This window comes from Emys orbicularis, chromosome 3, assembly GCF_028017835.1.
Source record: "Emys orbicularis isolate rEmyOrb1 chromosome 3, rEmyOrb1.hap1, whole genome shotgun sequence".
NCBI classification, from domain to species: Eukaryota; Metazoa; Chordata; order Testudines; family Emydidae; genus Emys; species Emys orbicularis.
Genome location: NC_088685.1, coordinates 98440331 through 98463137, shown reverse-complemented (window position 1 = coordinate 98463137; position 22807 = coordinate 98440331). Strand labels below are relative to the sequence as shown.

General features: G+C 43.2%; 1 pseudogene; it reads left to right on the top strand.

Moving 5' to 3' along the window:
• Nucleotides 1-11098, top strand: part of LOC135876224 (uncharacterized) — a 38359-nt pseudogene extending 27261 nt beyond the window's left edge.
• Nucleotides 11099-22807: the final 11709 nt, after the last annotated feature.

Here is a 22807-nt window from a genome sequence, read left to right as displayed (position 1 = left end):
CCAGTGGAATATGCACTTTGTCCCCATCTGGCACTGTAGACGTTACCTGAAAAAGGTAATTTAGCCTCAGTCCCTGTCCTGGAGTCTAAATTTTCCCTGGCCTCTGAAACAAGGGGGCAGTATTTTTGTCTGAGAGAGAGACTTGCGTTATTTTATTATTTGTCAGACATTAAACATAATCGCTTGCACACATTTTACTCAATTCACACAGATACTCAAGCCTTGAAAACATGCACTTCTTTAATATTTCTAAGGGCATGCCACTTATTTGATTTCTCTTGACTTTAAGTGTTTGTGGAAACCTCATTTTATACAGGAAATGGATGTAATCGCCAATAAATGTAATTTTAATAACTAAAATACTGGGAGCCATTCCTGGTTGGCACAAAACTCCACCACACAGTAAATCCTCATGATGGGATATCCTTGTTTCTTATCTAGAGTTAAAAGTCAGGATAAATCCAACTGATTAAGAAAATCTTTAAGAAAGATACTACATGTCCTTTTTAAAATTAAACTCTGGCTAAAAGTTCACTCACTTCCATCAGACGTTACAAATGTAAATTCTGAAAGCTAAAAAAAAAAACACATAGAATTTTTTTACTCATCTGTCAAAGAGAAGAAAATAAAGCAACCAAAGATCATCAATCTGGAGGAGCAGGCTAGTAAATAAATCAGTCAGTTAAAAATTGTATTCAAGTACTGGAGAAATTGGTGGTGGTGGTTTTTGTTTTGCATTTTGTTTTCCAGTTTAAGGGTTCATACAAAAATATATGTTTGTTTAAATTAGGACTTGATCTGGCTCCCTCTGCAGTCAAGGGAAAGGCTCCCATTGACTCCAGTGGGAGATGGATCAGGCCATTAAACATTAAAAAGGCTAATGGAAATGTTCTAGAAAGGAATCACACCTTTTGCAAATGAGCAGTTTTAATGAAATCGTTTCTCACCGATCCCCAATGCTTTCAAAAGTGTGTGACTAGTATGCTCCCTTCCCAGTTAGACACACTGTTTTAAAAAAAAAAAAAAAAAAAAAAAAAAAAACTAAAAAACCCCACTGACCATGGGAATTATAAAGGGGGGAAAAGGACACGTTCATAAACAGGGATAAACATCTTTCTCTAAGCAAAGCTGTCAGATCCATTTAAGCAGAGACCTGCTTGTTCTTTCCCTCTGGGGCCACTATTTCCTGTCTGGGAACCGCCGTGGCATTGCCCATCTGTTCCCGAGTGACCATCACTGAGAGCTTTAGATAAGGGAAAGAGTCGCACTCAACAGACTTGCAATCCCTGGCTCCAAGACAAAATGGGAAGGCTGTATTTTTGTTAGCACTTTGTCAAGAAAAAACAAAGGGCAAATATCAATTGTGCACAGCTTTATATTGTCTGATCCCTAATATCTGTATTTATGCAACTGCAATGATTTTAAGAGGTCTAGCTAAAACATCAGCGGTGTGGCTGCAATAGCAAGTGGTTAGCTAGTTAGCCAGCTTTCTAAGAGTCTAATGAAGTAATGACTTAAAAAAAAAAAAAGTATTGCCTGTGTCTAAATTAGGTTGTAAGCTCCTGGAAACAAAGATTATGTCTTATCTGAGTATATACTGCAGAGCACAATGACTGTGCTCAGTAAATAATAATATCACATGGAGTTCAAGATGCTCAATTTATAGCTGTGTAAAATGTTAGTGTAAAGTTCTACAATGTAATAATAAAATTTTTATCCTTGATTCCCAAGAACCTACCATATAGTGTACTCCAGATGGAAATATGCATTTTATTTAGCTTCTGTGAAGCAGTGGAATGGATGGTGAATGACTCACTAGGAGTCTCTTCTAATCTCCAGATTATTCTATATAAGGAGACGGAGAATTGAGTGAATTTATTGCATCTTTCAGACTTAAAATAATTCCCATGGTTAATATCTCATGACATATGGAGGAATTGCTTTGATCAGATATAATTATTTATTATAGTTGTATTGTTGTAATGCCCAACTATGGCCTCCCTGAAAGCGTGGACAAATTGTGGCATTTTGAAATGTACGAAGGTGCGACTAGTGAAAAATCTAACTTTTTCCATAGCCATTTATGGATGTTAATCATGGGAAGTTAATGCTTTTGACAAGAAGAAAACTGAAGCTTTTGAAATGTAGTGCTGGCAAAGATTCTTGCGTATCTCCTGGATAGAAAAAAGATGAATGCCTATGTTAGAAATATTATTGGAGAGAAGCAAATCCTGATGTTGGAAATCAACAGTTGCAAATTTATGTACTTTGGTCACATTAGGCGTAGAGATGGGGAAATCCTTGAGAAAGTTATTACAGAAGGAATGGTGGAGGGTCATTACAGTAGCAGACAACCAGCAAGGAGATAGATGGGTGGTGTACAACAGATCACTGGAAGGTCAGTTACTGAGCACTCAAAGTTAGCGATGGATCATGAAGGCTTCTGAAAATTCTGCTTTAGTGTCTGCAACTCGTCATCATGCATTTGAGCCCCATTATATTAGGCAAAGTAAACACATATAATGAAAGACAGCTCATGCTCCAAATTATTGTATTTTCTGTTTTTAGAATGTACAGGTTCTTGAGATGGTGGTGGTTGATCGAGAAGTGGAGTGAAATTTATACTTGGGTACAGCATTATGGGGTAGGCCTTCATCTGATGTAACCTGGCTAAGCTCCATTGACTTCAATAGAGCTATCCCAATTTACACCAGTTGAGTCTCTGGTCCTATATCTGTAACTACCCCTGGCTCAGCAGGAAATGACATACTGTTGTATGGGAGAATTTTAATTTAAAAGCTTTTAAATATATGTCAGAACTCTGAAGGAGAGGCAGACATGATGCTTTCAGTCTCCTGGGAGAAGATGCCATGCTGTCTTTGACCTCTTCACCAGTTGGGAAGGAAACCAAATAAGGGCACAGTCCAGCTCCCAGTGAGGTCAGTGGAAAGTTTCCTTATGATACGCTTGTTTTGTTCTTTCTGGGCTGTGGTATAACTTCAGTAACAGAATATATTTCATTCTGTATAGGTTCTTATACTACCCTCATCATAATGATGTCTGAGTGCCTTCCAGCAGTGCATAAAGCAATGTGACTAACTTCTATCATGTGTGGTTCGTTCTCTCTCTCTCTCGTCCCCTCTTTACGGGGAGAATTGTGAGTGTTTGGTTTGATAGAGGTTTTTGGTTTTAAATGAACACACTGCTATTTGTTTATGTTGGAGAAGGCAAGGTCAAAAGTGTACCTTGTATGTGGAATGGAAGCTGGTGAAGTGTGTGAAGATCCTTCGTTCCAGTGAGAATTTGTTCCACAGTCTCAGGCCAGCCCCACAAGAAAGCTCTGTCACCAACATGGATGAACTTTACCCTTCTGGTAGAAAGTGTCATTGTGCCTGAGGAAGAGAGATGTTGATCAGAGCCTTCATCCTCAAGCTTTAGATGATCTATTAGCTATGATGGCCCAGTACTGTGAGGTTGTTCATGGAAGGAGGAATGTGTGACACATAACAACTAAACCAAACATGCACATTTAAACAAGGTCAAATTTCCCCTAATTCAGTTGAATGGTCAGTGGAACTGAATGTGGAGTTTACTATAGGACATATCCCACTTGGGGTCCAGCTCTTCAGCTAGTGTGAAATCAGCACAGCTTTGCTGAAGTCAATGGAACTGCACCAGTTTACTGTATGATTATACGCCTAATATTCTAATGGCTGTATTTGCATTAAAAACATAAATGTGCGCACACACACACACACACGCACACACACACACCATACTCCTCTCTCAAAACCCAGGATCCTTTGGTTAATTGTCTCAGAATGTTTGTTGCTGTGATCATGCAGAGAGATTTTATTTTAGAGTGATCATTGAGCCGTTTTGTCAGTTTAAGAAACCTAATCACAAAGCCCCTCCTGTGGGGTCCCAATGTGGAGCGGATAAAGCACACAACCAATGTGGTTGCAAGCTGACTCAAGCTGAATCGAATCCTGTTTATTACAAGCTTTCTTTTATAGTCTTTCTTAACATTACATAACACAATTAGGCTATAATTACACATCTACCGATTGGACAAGAAGGAGAATCATGTGTTTATCACATGTATAGCCCCACACCGATTGGTTCAATTGTTCCTTACATAAGGCCTCATCTTATATAACCACCAGGGGGCCTTACATAAGGCCTCATCTTATATAACCACCAGGGGGCCTTACATAAGGCCATGATTTATTGCCAGGCAAGTGTCCCATCGTGACCCTTACCCTCTCATGGAACTTTACATCCCCACACCTCCCCCCTTTTTCTTAAATAAGGAAGTACAGCATTATCAGGTGTCTAGGCTGTGACAAACAATAAGTGCAGGTCCGGTGTCACTACTGGATAAGCCTCGGGCGCAAATTCCCCATCTATATGGGCTTCCCTAATAAGTCCGTGCCAACGCCTTACGGGGTCCGGGGGGCCCGAGCCGCCCGGGATATTGTTCGAAGCATGTCGCAGGGTGGAAACATCGGATGAAACGGTATATGGTCATCTGTTAGTTTCTGGCACTTTACAATGTTATTCAAGTCAGCACCCATTAAATTTGTCACAAGATACACTTCATTAAAATTTTCTATTGAAGTTGCTGGTATAACAAAAAACCCGCGTCTTTGTCCCCATTTCAGCAAACGGGACAACGCGTCAGAGGGAAGCTTCTCTCCCTTTTTTTTTTTTTTTCAGCGATGCGTAATAAAAAATCATGCACCGTCTCCTCCTCTGCAGACAAAGCAGAGCCCATTTTATGGAATACAGCCACTCACCTGTGAGCTCACGAACGCCTCTCTCGGACGACCAGGAGCCGGTATCCTCCGGTACCTCCTGCCGCGGCTGCCATCGAATGCAGCCGCTCACCTGTGAGCTCACGAACGTCTCTCTCGGACGACCAGGAGCCGGTATCCTCCGGTACCTCCTGCCGCGGCTGCCATCTCCGCCTTTTCTCACCGAACGCTTCAGTCGGCTGTGTTTGCATACGTGATAGGAGAATTTGGACAGTCTTTATTTGCATCCCCAATTTCTTTAGTTTCCATGGCTGCATCCTCACTTTTTTCAGTTTCTGTGGCTGCAGATGTTTTTATATATTTCATTCTTTTTGTTCTGGTGTAAGGTTCTTCTGCATGTTTACGTTTTTGTTTCTTTATATGTGTTTGTTTTTCTTCTTCATTATGATTACCATTTCCATTTATTTCCACCCGAGCTGTATTATTCCTCTCATGCTTTTTCTTCTTCTTTTTCCTCTTTGCATTATTGCTTTTGGAAGTTTCCTCATTTTCATCTTCAGTACCTTCCTTTTCTTTTTTAGGCTTTAATCGGCTGCCTTGATGTCCAAGCCGAATCACGTCGGGGTCACCATTTGTGGGGTCCCAATGCGGAGCGGATAAAGCACACGACCAATGTGGTTGCAAGCTGAATCGAATCCTGTTTATTACAAGCTTTCTTTTATAGTCTTTCTTAACATTACATAACACAATTAGGCTATAATTACACATCTACCGATTGGACAAGAAGGAGAATCATGTGTTTATCACATGTATAGCCCCACACCGATTGGTTCAATTGTTCCTTACATAAGGCCTCATCTTATATAACCACCAGGGGGCCTTACATAAGGCCTTATCTTATATAACCACCAGGGGGCCTTACATAAGGCCTCATCTTATATAACCACCAGGGGGCCTTACATAAGGCCATGATTTATTGCCAGGCAAGTGTCCCATCGTGACCCTTACCCTCTCATGGAACTTTACATCCCCACACCCTCCAGCCTTTTAGTAATGAAAATATTGAGCCATAGAACCTGCTGCAGTTCCATCAAAATTGCTGGATGTGACTCACTCCCCCACTGCAGCAGGTTACAAATTGCACCTTCTTTGCTACTGCAGTAGGGATGTAAAATGTTAACCGGTAAGCATTAGTCTTACCAGTTAACCCGCCTTAACCGTTAACCTCCGGGCTTGCCGGCCGGAGCCGCTTAATTGGTTAACTGTTTAAATGAAATATTTTTTAATCATTTAAACGTTTCACGTTTAAAATGGTATTTACATTCCTATACTGCAGGCAGCTTCACCCCTGCGAGAAGGCAAAAGGATGTTTACACTGCTGTCCTCCCTAGGGTTTCCACTAGACTGGGCAGCTTTGAAACTATGTCCAGTGCTCTGTAGGAGTCCTGCAAATGGAGGCTGCCATGAAGTGTGCTGAATCAGTTCATCCTCCATCCGCCCTGGCAATGCTTCCACCTTAAGCAGTGCAAATCCACTTTTGGAGCCAACCAGCAGGGCTGGGTTGCATCTTGGGAGTCACTATAACCCAACTCGGGGCAAACTTTTCACTCCTGGAGCTCACTAAGTCCTGAAATGTAATGGGAGAAGCCAGTGCATATTTGGTTTGAATCAAGGCCACCAACCTGAATGGAATTGCATAAGTTTCCAAAAATGTATATTGTCGATTAAGTGTGGAATAGCTGCTTGGTGTGATAGTTCAGGGAAGAAAAACTGGTTTTTTCCTATTGTCAAATTTTTCCTATTGTCAAAGTGGGAATTCATTAAACAAACCTCCTGTTTCTAATTGATGTTTTGACAATTCCCCAAGCAAAACCACGAAGACTCTTGCCCTGCCATGTTTACATACCTGAGAAACAGATACACTTTTTGAAGTTTAATTAAAGAATCCATCATGTTTAAAAAAATTCCAGATGATAGTGTGAGACCAACTAGATTGATGATGGAAGTAATCTCTAGTGCTTCCCTCTGTCATCTCTCTCAGACAGGTCTTTTAAGTCCTTGTCCTAGTGGGACTGATATCAGCAGTAGTGCTACTGGAGAAAATAGCAAACTCTAATGTCAGGATGTCTACTTTGGATCATAATGAATGCAGTAGGTGCTGTTCCTTTTCAGCAAATGGCTTTCAGCTTTTGGTAGTTTAATTAGGAGATGTTTCACGCTAAGCTATGAGGCTGTCCTACTGAGTATCAGCAGAGCAAAACATGTCAATGTATTGGTTCTGGAAACTTTACAAGAATTTTCTTTGGTAAAGGATTTGTGCATTGGAAAGAGAAGACGTAATCACGGGTCTTAAGGTGTATGCTGAAAACAACAAGCAAGGACTGCTTGCTGCCTCCATGGAATTTGCTTCTCCTGTAAATTTGTGCACAATAGTAACCGTGAGTGCCAAGTCTAACAGGAAGCCTAGTGAGTTTCATCTAAAGATGTCACAGGATTATAATTACCTGCATTCATAAAAAATGAGCGTGGGTACAATTTACTTCTCAACAGTCTTTCATTTAGCCAAACAATCCTACCTTTGGAGGCTACTTTCCCTCCTTCCCACACTGATCTGGTGTCATCCCTGCTTTCTACAATTGCATGTTACTAACATTACAAGCATAGATATGCAATTTAAATTACAAAGCAGTTTACTGGAATTTGCTATTCTGCTTAGTAATACTGTGCTCTTCCTGTTGGGCCTCAAGAGCAAATGTCAAAGCACAGTGCCCCTCATTTTAAAAGCTTATTCTCTCCGGGAGGTGTTTGTGTTTTTGTTTCACCCTGATACAAGGGTGAAGACTCCAAGCTAACATTATAATTTATATATGTGTTTAACTAAAACGGTGAAATTAGCCTCCAACTAAGAGATTCTATAGGCATTTACCAGTAAACACAGATTTCTTCAATAAGACTATTTTTCTTTTTAGGGGACTGTATATGAAATTCTTGGCTTTCATTCAGATTGTGGACGTTCTCTCTCCCTTTTAAAAATTAATTCAATTTCTATTTAAGAGCTGGCCTTTCATAATTTTAAACAATCATCTAAGAAAGAACTACATGTGGGTGAGTAAAGGTTGCAGGATTGATCTTTTAAACCCGATCTGGCAGTCACACACACGCTTAATTTTATTCACACACATTGTCCTGTAGTTCAATGGAACTACTCATCTGCTTAAAGTTAATCATGTGGATAGGTACTTGCAGGATTGAGGCTATGATTGTAGGTTCCATGCCCACCTTGATTGCTGTATATAGTGAGTAATAAAATTGTAGACACAGTCTTAGTGTTTCCACAGTATGCTAATTATACCGCCATTCTTTTAGCTGAACTTTAAGGGGATAGAATTAATTCTTATAAACTGTAAAAAAAAAAAAAAAAAAAAAAATCTGCTCTTTTATATTGCTGGAAAGAAGAGAACTGAATTTGACTCCATGGACCTCATGTTATAGTGAGGGGGTGTTAGAAAAGAAGCAGGAGGGATTGAAGAAAAATACTGTGAAACTGGAAATAGCTTGGGAACTGAAGAAGAAAAAGTTAGTTAGAATCACAGAACCTAAAAAGACACTTCCTCTCAACCCCACCCTAAAAAGTCAAGATCTTTGTTGAAAAACATGTTTTTAAAAGCTCAGACGATGCATTTCCAGATCCCTTGTATATTACTTGGTAAAAATGACTTGCTTTCACACATGGTAGCATATCATCAAACTCTAAAATTCTTCAGTGTTAAACATATTGTTAGCTGGGACAAAGATATTTGCATAAGTGATTTCACAATACGCAGATCCTGTTTTGCGGAAAGTGTTTGGCTGACCAGTAATTGCAAATGATATTTTTGGGGGTGAGCAGAGAAAGTGAGGTATTTTTAAGTGACATTTGTAATTGAAAATTTTACCAAAATGTTTATCAAAATTGACATTTGAAAAAAGTCAACGATTAATAATAAAATTTCATGAGAGGAAAAAAATTGGAAAATGTCAACTGTTTTTCATGGATTTTTTTTTTTTTTTTTGTCTAGAAAAGGTCTTTTAATAAACACTTTTTGTTCAAAAAAAGTCAACCCGCTCTAAGGGAATGATAATTAGTAAACTTCAATATTTATATTTTTAAAAAGGTAACTGAAAAGAGTATCAGAGTTTGAATGTTGTATTTGAAACTGCTTCCAGTCAAAAATATTGTGATTGCACATCTGGCACTCCCACACTTGCAAAGTCTTCTGTCTCAGACCCAGTCTAGGTAAGACTGTGACAGAATGATAATTCTGGCACTGTGGGAATGTTTCTTTCTCTCTAGATTGTTCCTAGTATGGTACTTGAACTCTTGAGTTTCATAGCATATTCAGGCTTCCAAAGTAAAAGATAAGAAGCCTTCCTTTATCTGTTCAGTAATTGTAGCTCATTTGTGCACTAAACACAGTGCTGCTTGCTGTTCATCTTCACTTTTTAGGTATGTCTCGTTCTTGTATCTTATCAGCTTGAATTGTAGATGTAAAAATACAAGACCAATGTACTTTTGATGTAGGAAAAAATGTGAGGGAGACTAAGGTGACGTACAATGTTGTATATCAGTCACGTATTTGTTGCATGCAGGTTGTTGTAGCTGTGTTGGTCCCAGGATATTAGAAAGACAAGGTGGGTGAGATAATATCTTTGATTCAACCAACTTCTGTTGGTGAGAGAGCCAAACTTTCAAGCTTATACAGAGCTCTTCTTCAGAAAGCTTGGCTCTCTCACCAACAGAAGTTGGTTGAATCAAAGATATTACCTCACCTATCTTGTCTCTAAGTACTTTATTTTATTGTGCAGTATTATCTTTGTATAATTAGTTATTTATTTTGATCCTAGTAAAACCCTACGATTATCAAACTTCTTTTCTTTCTTGAGTTCTTTGATCAACAGTGAAATAGTTAACAATATTTGTTTAGATTAGCATCATTAGGCATCAGAGCTATCAGACCCTAGCCATATATAGGGGCAATTCAGACCTCCTAAAACTATTCTTTCAAGTAGACTTGACTGCACTAGTTTACATCTTTACATTTTGAAGGATATCTTTGCAACCATTAAGGCTAGAGGCTTATTTTTTTATATGAAAGTTTAGGTTCTAGAACACAACTTGGAGCCTCTAGGAGAAAGCACCAGCTCATTGACCCAGTTCAGTTACTGCTAGAGAATAAGATCCATTGTTTTTTCATTCAATTTGATGGGTGAGCAATTTATTTAACAAAACTACAGATTTATGCAAGTGGTATGTAGCAAGTGGAGTTCTTCTTTGAGTGCTTGCTCATGTCGATTCCATTTTAGGTGTGTGGGTGCCCACGTGCACAGTTGTTGAGATTTCTGCCTTAGCGGTACCCATCTGGCTGGCTGTGGCATCCCCTGGAGTGGCGCTCCCATGCGGCAGTATATCAGGCACCGCCGGCCCTGCACCCTCTCAGTTCCTTCTTACTGCCCGTGACAGTTGGTTGGAGTGCCTTGTCTTGCCTCGCAAGAACAGTAGCAGTTTACCCATTGACTTTATAGTGGTGGTGGTTTTATACAAAGTTTCTCTATAGTTCATTATTAGTGTTAGTTAGCCAGAGAGTCCCCGGTTGGGACTTTGCCCCGAGCGGGGCATGCCCTGCTACCCCAGCTTTAAGCCATGTGTGTCATGCTACCAGCTGATGCTGATCACGATCTGCATGAGAGCTGTCTTAAGTGTCTGGGGGAAGGCCATCGCAAGGACAGGTGCTGTATCTGTAAGAACTTTTGCCCACGGACTTAGAAGGAGTGGGATAGCCACTTGAGGGTGTTACTAATGGAGGCTGCTCTCTTTGTCCAGCGTCGGAACCCTCCACCGCGGCATCCGCTCCCAGTACTTTGGCCTCGGCTTGCAGCGCACCGCCGGCACTGGACTCAGCCAGGCACCCCTCTGTCTTGCCAGTGCTGAAGAAAAAAATTAAGAAAAGAAGCCCCTCAGCGCCGATGGAGAGAGGTGCTCTGGGCAAAGGACCTTTGTCAGGCCATGCACCTGCTACGGGGAGTCATGGGGGTACTGCAAAGACCCATCAGCCCTGCCAGGGACCCATCCCCCCGGCAGAGGACCCCAGCATGTGAAAGGGGCCGCAGTGCCCGAAGCGGTCTCGGTGGCCAAGGAGCAAGGCCGACCGACTCCACAAATGCTGCACCAGGTGACCGATATGGCTCCGCTGGCGGCACTGAAGGGGAAGGCCACCGGGGTGCTGCAGCTTGGACTGGCGGAACACCCCAGGTTGCTGGATCGCAGACGCAAGTCCTCCATGCTGCGACCTTGGGACCCTTGAGCTGTGCCCCGGCTCGCCAGATAGACAGCTTAGATCTCCGTCGACAGGGCCGGCTCCAGGGTTTTGGCCGTCCCAAGCTGCCAAAAAAAAAAAAAAAATCCACGATCGTGATCTGCGGCGGCATTTCGGCGGGAGCTCCTTCGCTCCGAGAGGGAGTGAGGGACCGTCCGCCGAATTGCCGCCGAATAGCTAGACGTGCCGCCCCTCTCTGGAGCGGCCGCCCCAAGCACCTGCTTGCCAGGCTGGTGCCTGGAGCTGGCCCTGTCCGTCGAGATCCCCACCTTCCAGAAGGGGGGACACCGGAATCATGGAGATGCTTCTCATATCGCCAGTACCAACGACTGTCTGGCCATTGGTTGCCTAGGCGGCATAGGTGCCAAACATCCTCTCCCAGGAGGTCTCCTCGTCATTGGCCCCTGTCCTGGAGGGCTCATTCAGGATCGCGGCATCAGTCGCGCTCACCTCTGTACCACTCCTCCAGCAAGCGGTGCTACTTCCCGTTGCCTTGTTGCTCACCTACAACAGTCAGAAGGCAGACTCAGGCCTTGTGGCTCCACTGTGGTCACCAGAGGGGCAGTGGTTGGGGTCGACCCACGACGTTAGCCCGTCGCTGAGGCAAGGTGATTTCCCCCTCCCCCCCCCCAGTGCCGGAGTCTGAGGAGGCACCAGCCGTGGTGCTGGCGCAGCAAGGGCTGTGGCCCCTCCCCAGTGGCAGTACTGGCACCCGTGGGGGTGCCAGTGTTGCCGGTCTAGTATTCCCAGCCTTCCCTGGCTGCATCAGCCTACCCTAGACCTATGTCGCCTCAACAAGTCCCTCCAGAAGTTGAAGTTCCGCATGGTCTCCCTGGCCTCTATCGTTCCCTCCCTGGATTCAGGAGACTGGTATGCCACCGTCGACTTGAAGGACGCATATTTCCATATTTTCATCTTCCCGGGGCACCGGCGTGTCCTCTGCTTTATGTTGGGAAGGTGCCATTTCCAGTTCACGGCGATGCCCTTTGGCCTCTCGTTGGCCCTGAGGGTATTCACAAAGGGTATAGCACCAGTGGCTGCCTACTTGAGACATCAGGGAGTCAAAATCTACCCATACCTCGATGACTGGTTGATATGGATTGGTCACCAGATCAGGTGCAGAGGCATCTCGACTTGGTATGTTCCACCTGTCAAGACCTGGGGTTGATAATAAATGAGACAAAGTCAACCTTAACCCCAGTGCAACACATAAGTTTCATTGGAGCGGTCTTCGACACCATCTGGCCAGGGCCTTCCTCCCTGAGACTCGGTTCCAGGCCATGGTGAACCTCATCGCGGGTCTGCAGGCCCACCCGCTCACCACCGCCCACACATGCCTGAGACTGCTGGTCCACATGTCAGCATGTACTTGTGTGGTCTGGCATGCACGACTCTGCCTCAGACCTTTCCAGGCGTGGCTGGCGTTGGTCTATGTCCCCAATCAGCACAGCATGGACTGGGTGGTCAGGATTCCAAACAACGTACTGGGGTCCCTGGTCTGGTGGCAGGATCCCGCGTCAGTGTTCGAAGGAGTTCCCTTCGCAGCCCCGACCTCCTCAGTGACCCTCGTCTCGGTCGCCTCGGACCTGCGTTGGGCTGCCCACCTTCGTGACCTCAACACTCAAGGATATTGGTCCAGCCTTGATCATTCCCTGCATATCAACATCAGAGAACTCAGAGCGGTTTGCCTGGCCTGCCAGGCCTTTCTACCTCTCATATAAGATGGGGTGGTGCAGGTCCTGATGGACAACATGGTGATGGTCTTCTATATCAACAAGCAAGGCAGGGCCAAGTCATCAACCCTTTGCCAGGAAGCCCTCTGGCTCTGGGACTTCTGTCTACAGTACAATATCCATCTCATAGCCACTCACCTTCCCGGGTCCATGAACACTTTGGCGGATCACCTCAGCAGGACGCTCTCGTCTCGCCACGAGTGGTCCCTTCAGGTGGTCAGCTCCATCTTCCGCAGGTGGGACACTCCCCGGGTGGACCTGTTTGGTCCAGGTAGAACAGGAAGGCCCACATCTTCTGCTTGATCAGGGGCTTGGACAGAGGAGTCCTGTCCGATGCCTTTCTCTTCCGTGGTTGGGGGATCTCATGTATGCCTTCCCTCCCCTGCCATTTCTGCCCAGGTCCTCATAAGATCAAGCAGGACAGGGCAAAGATCATCCTCATAGTGCCGGCATGGCCGTGCCAATACTGGTTCAGCACCCTGCTGAGCCTCTCGGTGGCGACCCTGTTCCAACTACCGCTCCAGTCGGACCTGTTGTCCCAGAACCACAGCAGTCTTCTGCACCCCAGCCTGGCGGCATTACATCTGATGGCTTGGCTGCTGCATGGCTAAACATTCAGGAGCATCAGTGCTCAGTTGACATTCAGCACATTCTGTTGGGAAGTAGGAAGTCCTCCATCAGAGCGACCTACATGGCCAAATGGAAACAGATGACCTGCTGGATTGTGGATAAAGGTGTCCGTCCCAAGGGGGCTTCGTTGCAGCTCATTCTAGACTACCTCCTGTATCTCAAGCCCCAAAGGCTTGCCCCTCTCATTGATCAAGGTCCATTTAGCAGCCATCTCATTTTTCCACCCTCCATCCCAGGGTAGGTCCGTTTTTGCTCAGGATATCATGGCCAGATTCCTTAAGGGACTGAAGCACCTCTACTTGCACGTTAGCGATCCTGTGCCTCCTTGGGACTTGAATCTATTGCTGTTGGGGCTTGCAGGCCCGCCCTTCGAGCCTTTGGTGTCCTGTTCCCTCCTCCTCCTCTCCTGGAAGGTCGCATTCCTGGTTGCGGTGATGTCGGGCCACTGGGTATCTGAGATCCGAGCGCTCACCTCGGATTCGGAACCACCATACACTGTCTTCTACAAGGACAAGGTTCAGCTGAGGCTGCACCCAGCTTTCTCCCTAAAATACTCTCGCAGTTTCACTCGAGCCAGGACACTTACTTATCGGTCTTCTTTCCAAAGCTGCGTAAGTCAGAAAAAGAGCACAGGTTGCATGCACTGAATGTCAGAAGGGCCTTGGTCTCCTACACTGACAGGACCAAGCCATTCTGTAAGTCAACACAATTGTTCGTTGCAGTGGCTGACAGGATGAAAGGTCAGCTGGTATCCACTCAAAGAATTTCTTCTTGGATCACTGCCTGCATTCGCTTCCGTTACAACCAAGCGAAGGTGCCACCCCCGGTGACTGTCACTGCCCACTCTACTAGGGCGCAAGCCTCTTCGGCAGCCTTTCTGGCACATGTGTCGATCCAGGACATCTGTAAAGCGGCCATCTGGTAATCTGTCTACACTTTCACGTCCCACTATGCTCTGACCCATCAGGCCCGAGACGATGTTGGCTTCAGTAGGGCAGTACTGCAAGCTGCTAGACTGTAAACTCCGAGCTCACCTCCATGGATACTGCTTGTGAGTCACCTAAAATTAATCAACAGGAGCAAACACTCGAAATAAAAACGGTTACCCACTTTTTCATAACTGTTGTTCTTCGAGATGTATTGCTCATGTCCATTCCATTTCCTGCCCTCCTACCCTTCTGTCGGAGTTGCCGGCAAGAAGGAACTGAGAGGGCAGAAATCTCCGACAACTGTGCACATGGGCACGCACACATCTAAAATGGAATGGACATGAGCAACGCACCTCGAAGAACAACAGTTACAAATAGTAGGTAACCGTTTTTTTCTGTTAATATCCTCATGTCATTTGCCTCTGTTGGTGGAGAGAACATGTCTTTTGTTCCTGTTAATGTTGACCCATTAAAAATATCAACATTTGCCAAAAGTCAGGACATGAGATGACTGTGCTACCTCAGATAACCCTATGTGCTAACTGATGGCAACTGCTGATTTTTCTAGTGATTGGAAAAAGTAGCTATTATTGGAACGATCTCAGATTGGAGAGAGGTTTCCAGTGGGGTTCCACGGGGATCTGTTCTGGGTCTGGTGTAATTTAACATCTTTATTAATTATCTGGATGTAGGAATGAGAACATACTGATCAAATTTGCAGGTGATACAAAGCAGGGTGGGGGATTGCAAACACTTTAAAGGATAGAACTAAAATTCAAAGGGATCTTGATAAATTGGAGAACTGGGCTATAGACAACAAAATGAAATTCAACAAAGACAAATGTAAGTTGCTACATTTAGGGAAGAAAATCAAATACACAATTAGAGAATGGGGGGACAACTAGCTTAGCAGCATTGTTGTGAAGGATCTGGGAGTTGTGGTGGATCACAACATCAACATGAGTCAGCAATGTGATGCTGTTGCAAAAAAAGCCACTGAATTTGGGGTTGCATTAACAGAGGCATAGCATGCAAGTCATGGGAGAGGATAGTACCACTCTTTGTCGCAGATTAGGCCTCAGCTGGAATACTGTGTCCAATTTTGATCACCAATGTGTAGAAAGGATGTAGAGAAACTGGAAGGTATCCACACCCCTAATAATTTTTGTTGCCCTTTTCTGAACCTTTTCCAATTCCAATATATCTTTTTTGAGATGGGGCGACCACATCTGCACACAGTATTCAAGATGTGGGTGTACCATGGATTTATATAGAGGCAACATGATATTTTCTGTCCTATTATCTATCCCTTTCTTAATTATTCCTAGCATTCTGTTCCCTTTTTTTGACTGCCGCTGCACATTGAGTGGATGTTTTCAGAGAACTATCCACAATGACTCCAAGATCTTTCTTGAGTGGTAACAGCTAATTTAGACCCCATCATTTTATATGTATAGTTGGGATTATGCTTTCCAATGTGCATTACTTTGCATTTATCAACATTAAACTTCATCTGCCATTTTGTTGCCCAGCCACCCAGTTTTGAGAGATCGTTTTGTAGCTCTTTGCAATCTGCCTGGGTTTTAACTATGTGCAAATTTTGCCACCTCACTGTTTACCCCTTTTCCCAGATCATCTATGAAAATGTTGAATAGGACTGGTCCCAGAACAGACCTCGGGGGGACACCACTACTTAAGGGGGTGCATGATAGCAATCTTCAAACACTTGGAAGACTGTGTCATGATGTTCAGTCACTGCTAGTGGCGCCTCCTCCTGGCTGCTCTGGGGTTAGCTCTGGCCAGACACTGTGCCCTCCTCCAGTGGAGTCTTTCCCTTCCTCCTCTCGTCCTTGCTCCAGGAACTGCAGTCTCCTTTTCGTGACTCAGCCCTCTGGCCAGGTCACTACATGGCTCCCCCTTCTGGGGAGGTATGTAACAAAATCTTTCCACAACAAATCAGACAGTCCACTGTCCTCTGCCTGGTCAGTGCCACATCCCCAATGGTTGGTAGGGGAACCCAGGCCTGCCCTCTACTCCAGGTTCCAGCTCAGTGGCCCTCCAGTCAGCAGCCAAGGCCTGCACTGTCCTACCTTGCTGCTTTGCCCCTGAGCCTTCCCTACCTCCCTGACTTCCTCTCTGTCTGGGTTCGCCTGCCTCCTCTGAGTGACTGTAGCCTATCTTCCTGCAGCCCCATTCTGCTCGCTGCTCCTGGGCTTTATACAGGCCCCTCCTTTTCCTGCCCAGCTGAGCCTCATTTAATCAACCCCTGTTCTCTGGCTCCTCCTCCAGGTGCAGCCTGGGCAGTTAATTGGGCCTAATTTACCCTCTCAGGGCCAGTGTGGAGAGTATACCCCATCACAGGCTGCCATCAAAAAGATGGAGAAAAGTTGTTCTCTTTTGCCCTGGAGGGCAGGACAAGAGGCAATGGGTTCAAATTACAGCACAGCAGATTTAGACTAAATCTCAGGAAAAACTTCCTAACTGTAGGAACAGTAGGACAATGGAACAGACGCCTAGGGAGGTCGTGGAAGTTCCTTCACTGGATGCTTTCAAAAGGAGGCTGGATAGAGCCATCTGTCTTGGATGGATTAGACACAACAAATCCTGCAACTTGGCAAGGGGTTAGACTAGATGACCCTTGCGGTCCCTTCTAACAACACTTTTGGTAGCCATCTTTGTTAAGAACAAACTTCAGAAGGAGGGAGACCTCAGAGCCATTTTTTAAAGCTACAAATATTGCTCTGCAGGTTTTCTTCTATTGGAGGCTTTATGCCTCAGAGCTCTTTGGATATAAGGGAATTAAAACACCTATATGAATTAAAACCAGACAACATCTGAGCCATGTCATGTCTAAAGTGCCTGTAAAGGGAGAATGCCCAACTAAAACTACAAAGTAACATAATCTAACATGGCTTTTTTTTAGAAAAGGTTAAAATGCCAAGTTGCATAACTGTGGACCTACCATCTTTGTTTGGAGGACAATAAGGGAAGGGATGGGGCATAGTAACTCAGCTAAAGAGATCTTGTCAGAAATCAATGCAAGCTTTGGTACTGCAATGTCTATACAACTACTGCTGGTCTGTATACTAAATTTGACAGCCTGTATCATAATGTATACACAATTCTTCCCATTTGTAAGGTTGCTTGTGCAGCCTTTGATATTTCCTGGTTTTTTTTCTGTGCTTAAATGTACCTTGTCATTCCCTTAATGTACATTTTTGTTTAGCGACCTCGGTCCCACACTGGTGCTCCATAAGTATCTCATGGGCATAAAACTATAGTGATCATTCCTCTTCAAATTTGCCACATAGTTGCTAAAATATATTGCAATTACAGATCTTAGAACATGTCTAATGTCCTATTGCATGCTAATTTAATCAACAGAAGTCATTCTGCTAACAGTAGAGTAATTGTGAAAGACAGATTTTTCTGAGTTGGAAAACAGTTTCTGAAATCCCTGTTGCCTTGAAAGACTGTATTGTTGTTTTCATCACTTGACCCATTACTCTTTTCGTCACTTAATTAAATTATGAAATCCTTTGCTGCTGCCTCTTGCTTGGATGTTTTCCCATTCATCTTTGTCTGAACTCCTCTTCACCTACTCCTTTAATTTCCTAATCTGCCTTGTCATTGTCACTGGCGCTTGAAGTAAAAAAGCTGACACAGATTCCCGTTTAACATAAAGTCACAGAGGCCTGTTTTTCTGATCTGTTGCACAGCGCACATTTGACAAACACTGAACAAGTTGTATCCATTCCTCTAAAATAAATAAATGCAAAATACAGACTCCGCCGTGCTTCCATTGTGAGTAAGAGGAGAGCTAGATGCATTATGTAGTGCACATCATTTTTTAGGGTGAACTGTAGATAAAGTGGGCATGGCCATGCGAAGCCTTACAGCTGCTCAGCAACTTTAGATTGAAATGAAATATCTACACAAAGCTGAAGAAAATGTTTGTAACGCTTTCCCCCCTCATTTTAAATCCAGTTCTACTTAATACATACCCCTCCAAAAAGAAGCAGAATTGCTTGGTCTGGTTCTTATGTTATCTGATTTCAGTGGTGGTGTAACTGAGAGTGGAATTTGGTTCATGATTTTTAAATTGATGCTAAATTAAGCAAAATAATAAAGTTTTCAAAAGCAAAACCAGTTGATTCTGCAAATCTTATGGCTAATGCTCTAACATAAATAAAATGTTTAGAGCTTGATTCTGCAGTCCTGAACGGGGAAGAATTCCTATTGAAGTCAATGGGATTTACCGATATCAGGACTATGGGACTGGACACAAAGTCTGAGATTTTTAAGGCTGCATTAGGGGATTGGATGCTGGGCATCTACATCCGTTGGTTAGCTTTGAAAATCTCAGCTAAAGATTTCCAAGGAGCATCTTTCAATTCTTTAAGTAACATGTTACATTACTAATAGATGGCAAGGAGAAAACTGTTCTGTAAATGGACAATTTCACTCCGGTTGGCTTGAGTGATTATTGTTGTGGTTGAGTCAACAGAGCCTGATATGCTGGTAATCAATAACTAAATCCAGAGGAAGCCTGTCTGAACTACCCCGCCTAGTGTAGGTGAGGACAGTGGAGAGAAGAGTGAGTGTTTAAAACAATGACACCACCAAAAGAAGGATAAACATAAATAAGTCCTTCTTATCGTAACATTGCTGTATCCTACTCAGAGTGAACTAAATGCTGGCACGAGTAGAATATTGCACTGAAAACTTCTGAATGCTTAGTGGCTCTATACAAAAACATGCCATTTGTGCAGTTCAGATCTCTCTCTCTTGACCTGTTTATTATAAGGGACAATAAATTACTGAGTAGTGAACTTCAGGGCCTGAGAGATTTTTATCGGACATTAAATGGTGCTTAAAAGTGTAAGATTTAGCAAATTTTATGTGATATGGTAGGTTGTGGGAAGAATTGCACGTTCAGGTCTCCCATACATCAGCTGACTCTGTTCCTTTTCTAATGCTGCATACAGTTTCTATTAACACTCTGCCAATCTTTGGGAAAGTCTGTCAAACAAAAGTTTGGAACGTGACTTGCACAGATTGCTGACTGCCTTTCACAGGCTGGACATTTTATGAAGTCCTTCATGGATGACAGTGTTTTGTTTTTTAATGTATTCCATAGTGGAAGAATACTGAACTATGCCACTGTGATCACACTTAATCGACTTGCAAACAATTCACAGAAAAGAATTCATTATATAACTATAGAGAATTCAGGCCATTTAAGGATAGTGCCGTTATGAATGGAGCTTATTGAAACCAAAATGCTTGAATTTATTTATAGATCTCATGCACAGATGAAGGGAATAAAAGGGTCTGAAAATGGCCAATGTACTAGCAGCCAAGGCTGCTCCAGTGGAAGTTAGCTATAGCATGTCATGGAGAAAGTCACTAAGGGTGGGATTTTCAAAAGTGCTCAGCAATTGCCTAGCTCTGTGCCTGTTTCAATCAATGCTAACTCTTCCAGAGTTAACAGAATTAAGTCAAGGCCTACTGTAGACCTTAAGAAGACTGAGCTAATATTATGTCTATTGATTCCGCTGAACTACGGCCATGTCTACACTTACAAGCTTACAGCAGCACAACTGTACCAATACAGCTGTAAGAGTGCTCGTGTAAGCCACGTTATGCAGATGGGAGAGAGCTCTCTTGTCGACATAATGAAACCTGCTCAACAAGCAGTTGTAGCTATGCTGGCAGGAGAGCATCTCCAGCTGATATCGCGCTGTGCACACAAATGTTGATGCCGGCAAAACTTATGTCACTTGGGATGTGTTTTTTCACACCCCTGATTGGCAAAAGTTTTGCTGATATAAGTGCTAGTGTAGACGTGGCCTTACACACAACATTTCAGAGCTCTGAACATTGTACCTTTGCCGTTAAAGAAAAGATGCTTTAGACTCAATTGTCAAGGGACTGGCTAGATTGGTCACATACCTACTTACACGTGCAAATATATAAGACAGTGAGTGTTGCCCCATGCTCAAATGCTTAGAGGTATCTTTTTGGCAAAAACAGTAAATTTAAAAAAAAGTTGTATTTACAGTTTGAAAATCTTTCTGTCAAGCAGGGAGAGAACATTTTGAGAGTAATACCAGTTTTGCCCTAGATTTCCTCATCATGGCTCACTTTGAGACCATAATAACAGGAGTACTTGTGGCACCTTAGAGACTAACAAATTTATTAGAGCATAAGCTTTCGTGGGCTACAACCCACTTCTTCGGATGCATAAAGAGTGAACCATATATTGAGGAGATATATGCTCTAATAAATTTGTTAGTCTCTAAGGTGCCACAAGTACTCCTGTTATTTTTGCGGATACAGACTAACACGGCTGCTACTCTGAAATTTGAGACCATAATGACTCAAGTGGAGACAAGATGATGATTTCAAACATGGTCCTTAAACTCTGTGGTAAGCTCTGGTGTCAAGACATGAATGAAGTCTGTATTAACTCATGTCAAAGAGTGGTACATATAATGTGTATGTGAATACCTGCTGTTGCCAAAGCTGCTAGCTCATAAATGTGATGGTGATGGGGCTCAGATACAAAGGTGTAAATCAGGAGTAATTCCAGGGAAGCCAATGGAGTTACACTGAAGTGGTGTGAGATCAGAATCAGGTCTCCTGTCAATGTAACCTCCATGCTTGTACTGCAGCAACTGATATATATTTAGTCTAAAAAGGGGAGAGAAGCAGTGGGGAGGAGACCTGGGTTTTTTTCTGAATCTGTATCCTTGCACATGTGCAGAGAACAGGGCCCAGCGCATGGGCCCATAGGAATCTTTTGTTTTCATAGTTGATGCAGTATGCCAATTCAAGCTGACAGCTGCCTTCTTCTCTTATAAGTAATTGATTTCTGAATGCCACTTACATGTTTTGATTTTAATTGCACAAATATTCAGATTTAAGTTTCCCATAGACATCTTAACTCTGCCCATTTCCAAATTCTTGTGGGAGTTGCAATATGGTCTATCACAGAAAGGTAGTAATATAGAATGCTACATCCCCTTTATGTGTTGTGTACATCTATGGTCAAAGGAAAGGGGTAGTTTAACCATGTGACACAGAATTCAGCGTACTTACACAGACATACTGGAGGCGCAGCACAGAAAAACATAAAGGTCTCATCTCTTCTACTTATGTTTATCTCTATCTTTATCAAAGTGGAATTTCTCCGCTAAAGGCTTGGGACAAAATTCTGGTATCTGTGACAAGGCTGGATTTGTTAGGCAGTGGATGCCCCTAAGAAAGTGGGAAGAAGGTTTTGCCCCTTGGTCATTGATCGCCATTAATAGTTTACTGGAGCCTTCGTCTCAATGTTTAATGGTATGAAGCACTCACTCACATAGTAAATCTTCTAAGTGGCTAAAATATCCTCCATTCAAATGAATAAATGGGAATATTCAGTATGATTTTGTTTTCTTTTTACCAGCAAGATTGAGTGACCTGTAGTTAGAAATATCTTGATTCTTCCAGCTGAGCTTTGAGAGTAGTGACATAATGGCATGCGCAGGCAAATAGAACTTATCTGCTAGTGGTTTCACAGTCTTGCCTTTTAAAAATTTCACTAAGGTGGTAGTGAAATCAAAGCCCTGGACTTCTGTTTACCATTGTTTCCCCAGTCTGAGTGGCAGATCAACCAGCTCACATCATCACACTAGTCCATGCATGCAAGAAGACTAATGAATTTAAAATACGGTCTAGATGACAACTCTTCCAGATATCCATATGGAGATTATGCTTTCCCTCTTCATTTACAATCTGATACAATCTGTATTTTTCGACTGCAAATATGGTGCCTGCAAATTTGCAGAGTGCAAAAAGAAAAGAAAAAGCCTCTTGACAGCATTGCTGAACATCTGATTACTTTCCTTTGGATTTGGCTTGAGCACTTTCTTTATTTGAACACACTAGGCTTTATTAGTTTGTTTTAAAAGATCAGCAGCACATACCCTTCCTCTCATGCACAGTTATACTGTCACAAGCTTGAAGCCTTATCTCAAACAGATGGTCCCCTTGTTTTGGTTCTCAAGGAAAAACATCAGCATCCTCCTCAACTAATTGCATGGTCCTCTGGTGTAGGCCATCCTTACTCAAACCTGCCATTGTTTAAGATTGGAGAATGCAGTTTGAGTGTGCATGTTCTTTGTTCCTTTTGGACTAATTAAAAGTAGGCTTCCATCGTTTTTTCATCTGTGTAGCCCAAGGCCAAAGGACATTGCCACGCTTAGTATTTAGTGGATGTTAGATAAAGTAATGTTGAAAAAGTGCTCTGCGTTGATTGCTATAATTGCTGACACATTCCTGTGGTACACTTGATCATTGGAACAGCTTTCTTAAAACAATATTTCCTTTATAGAAAGGAAGTCAGTAATCGAGTTGTT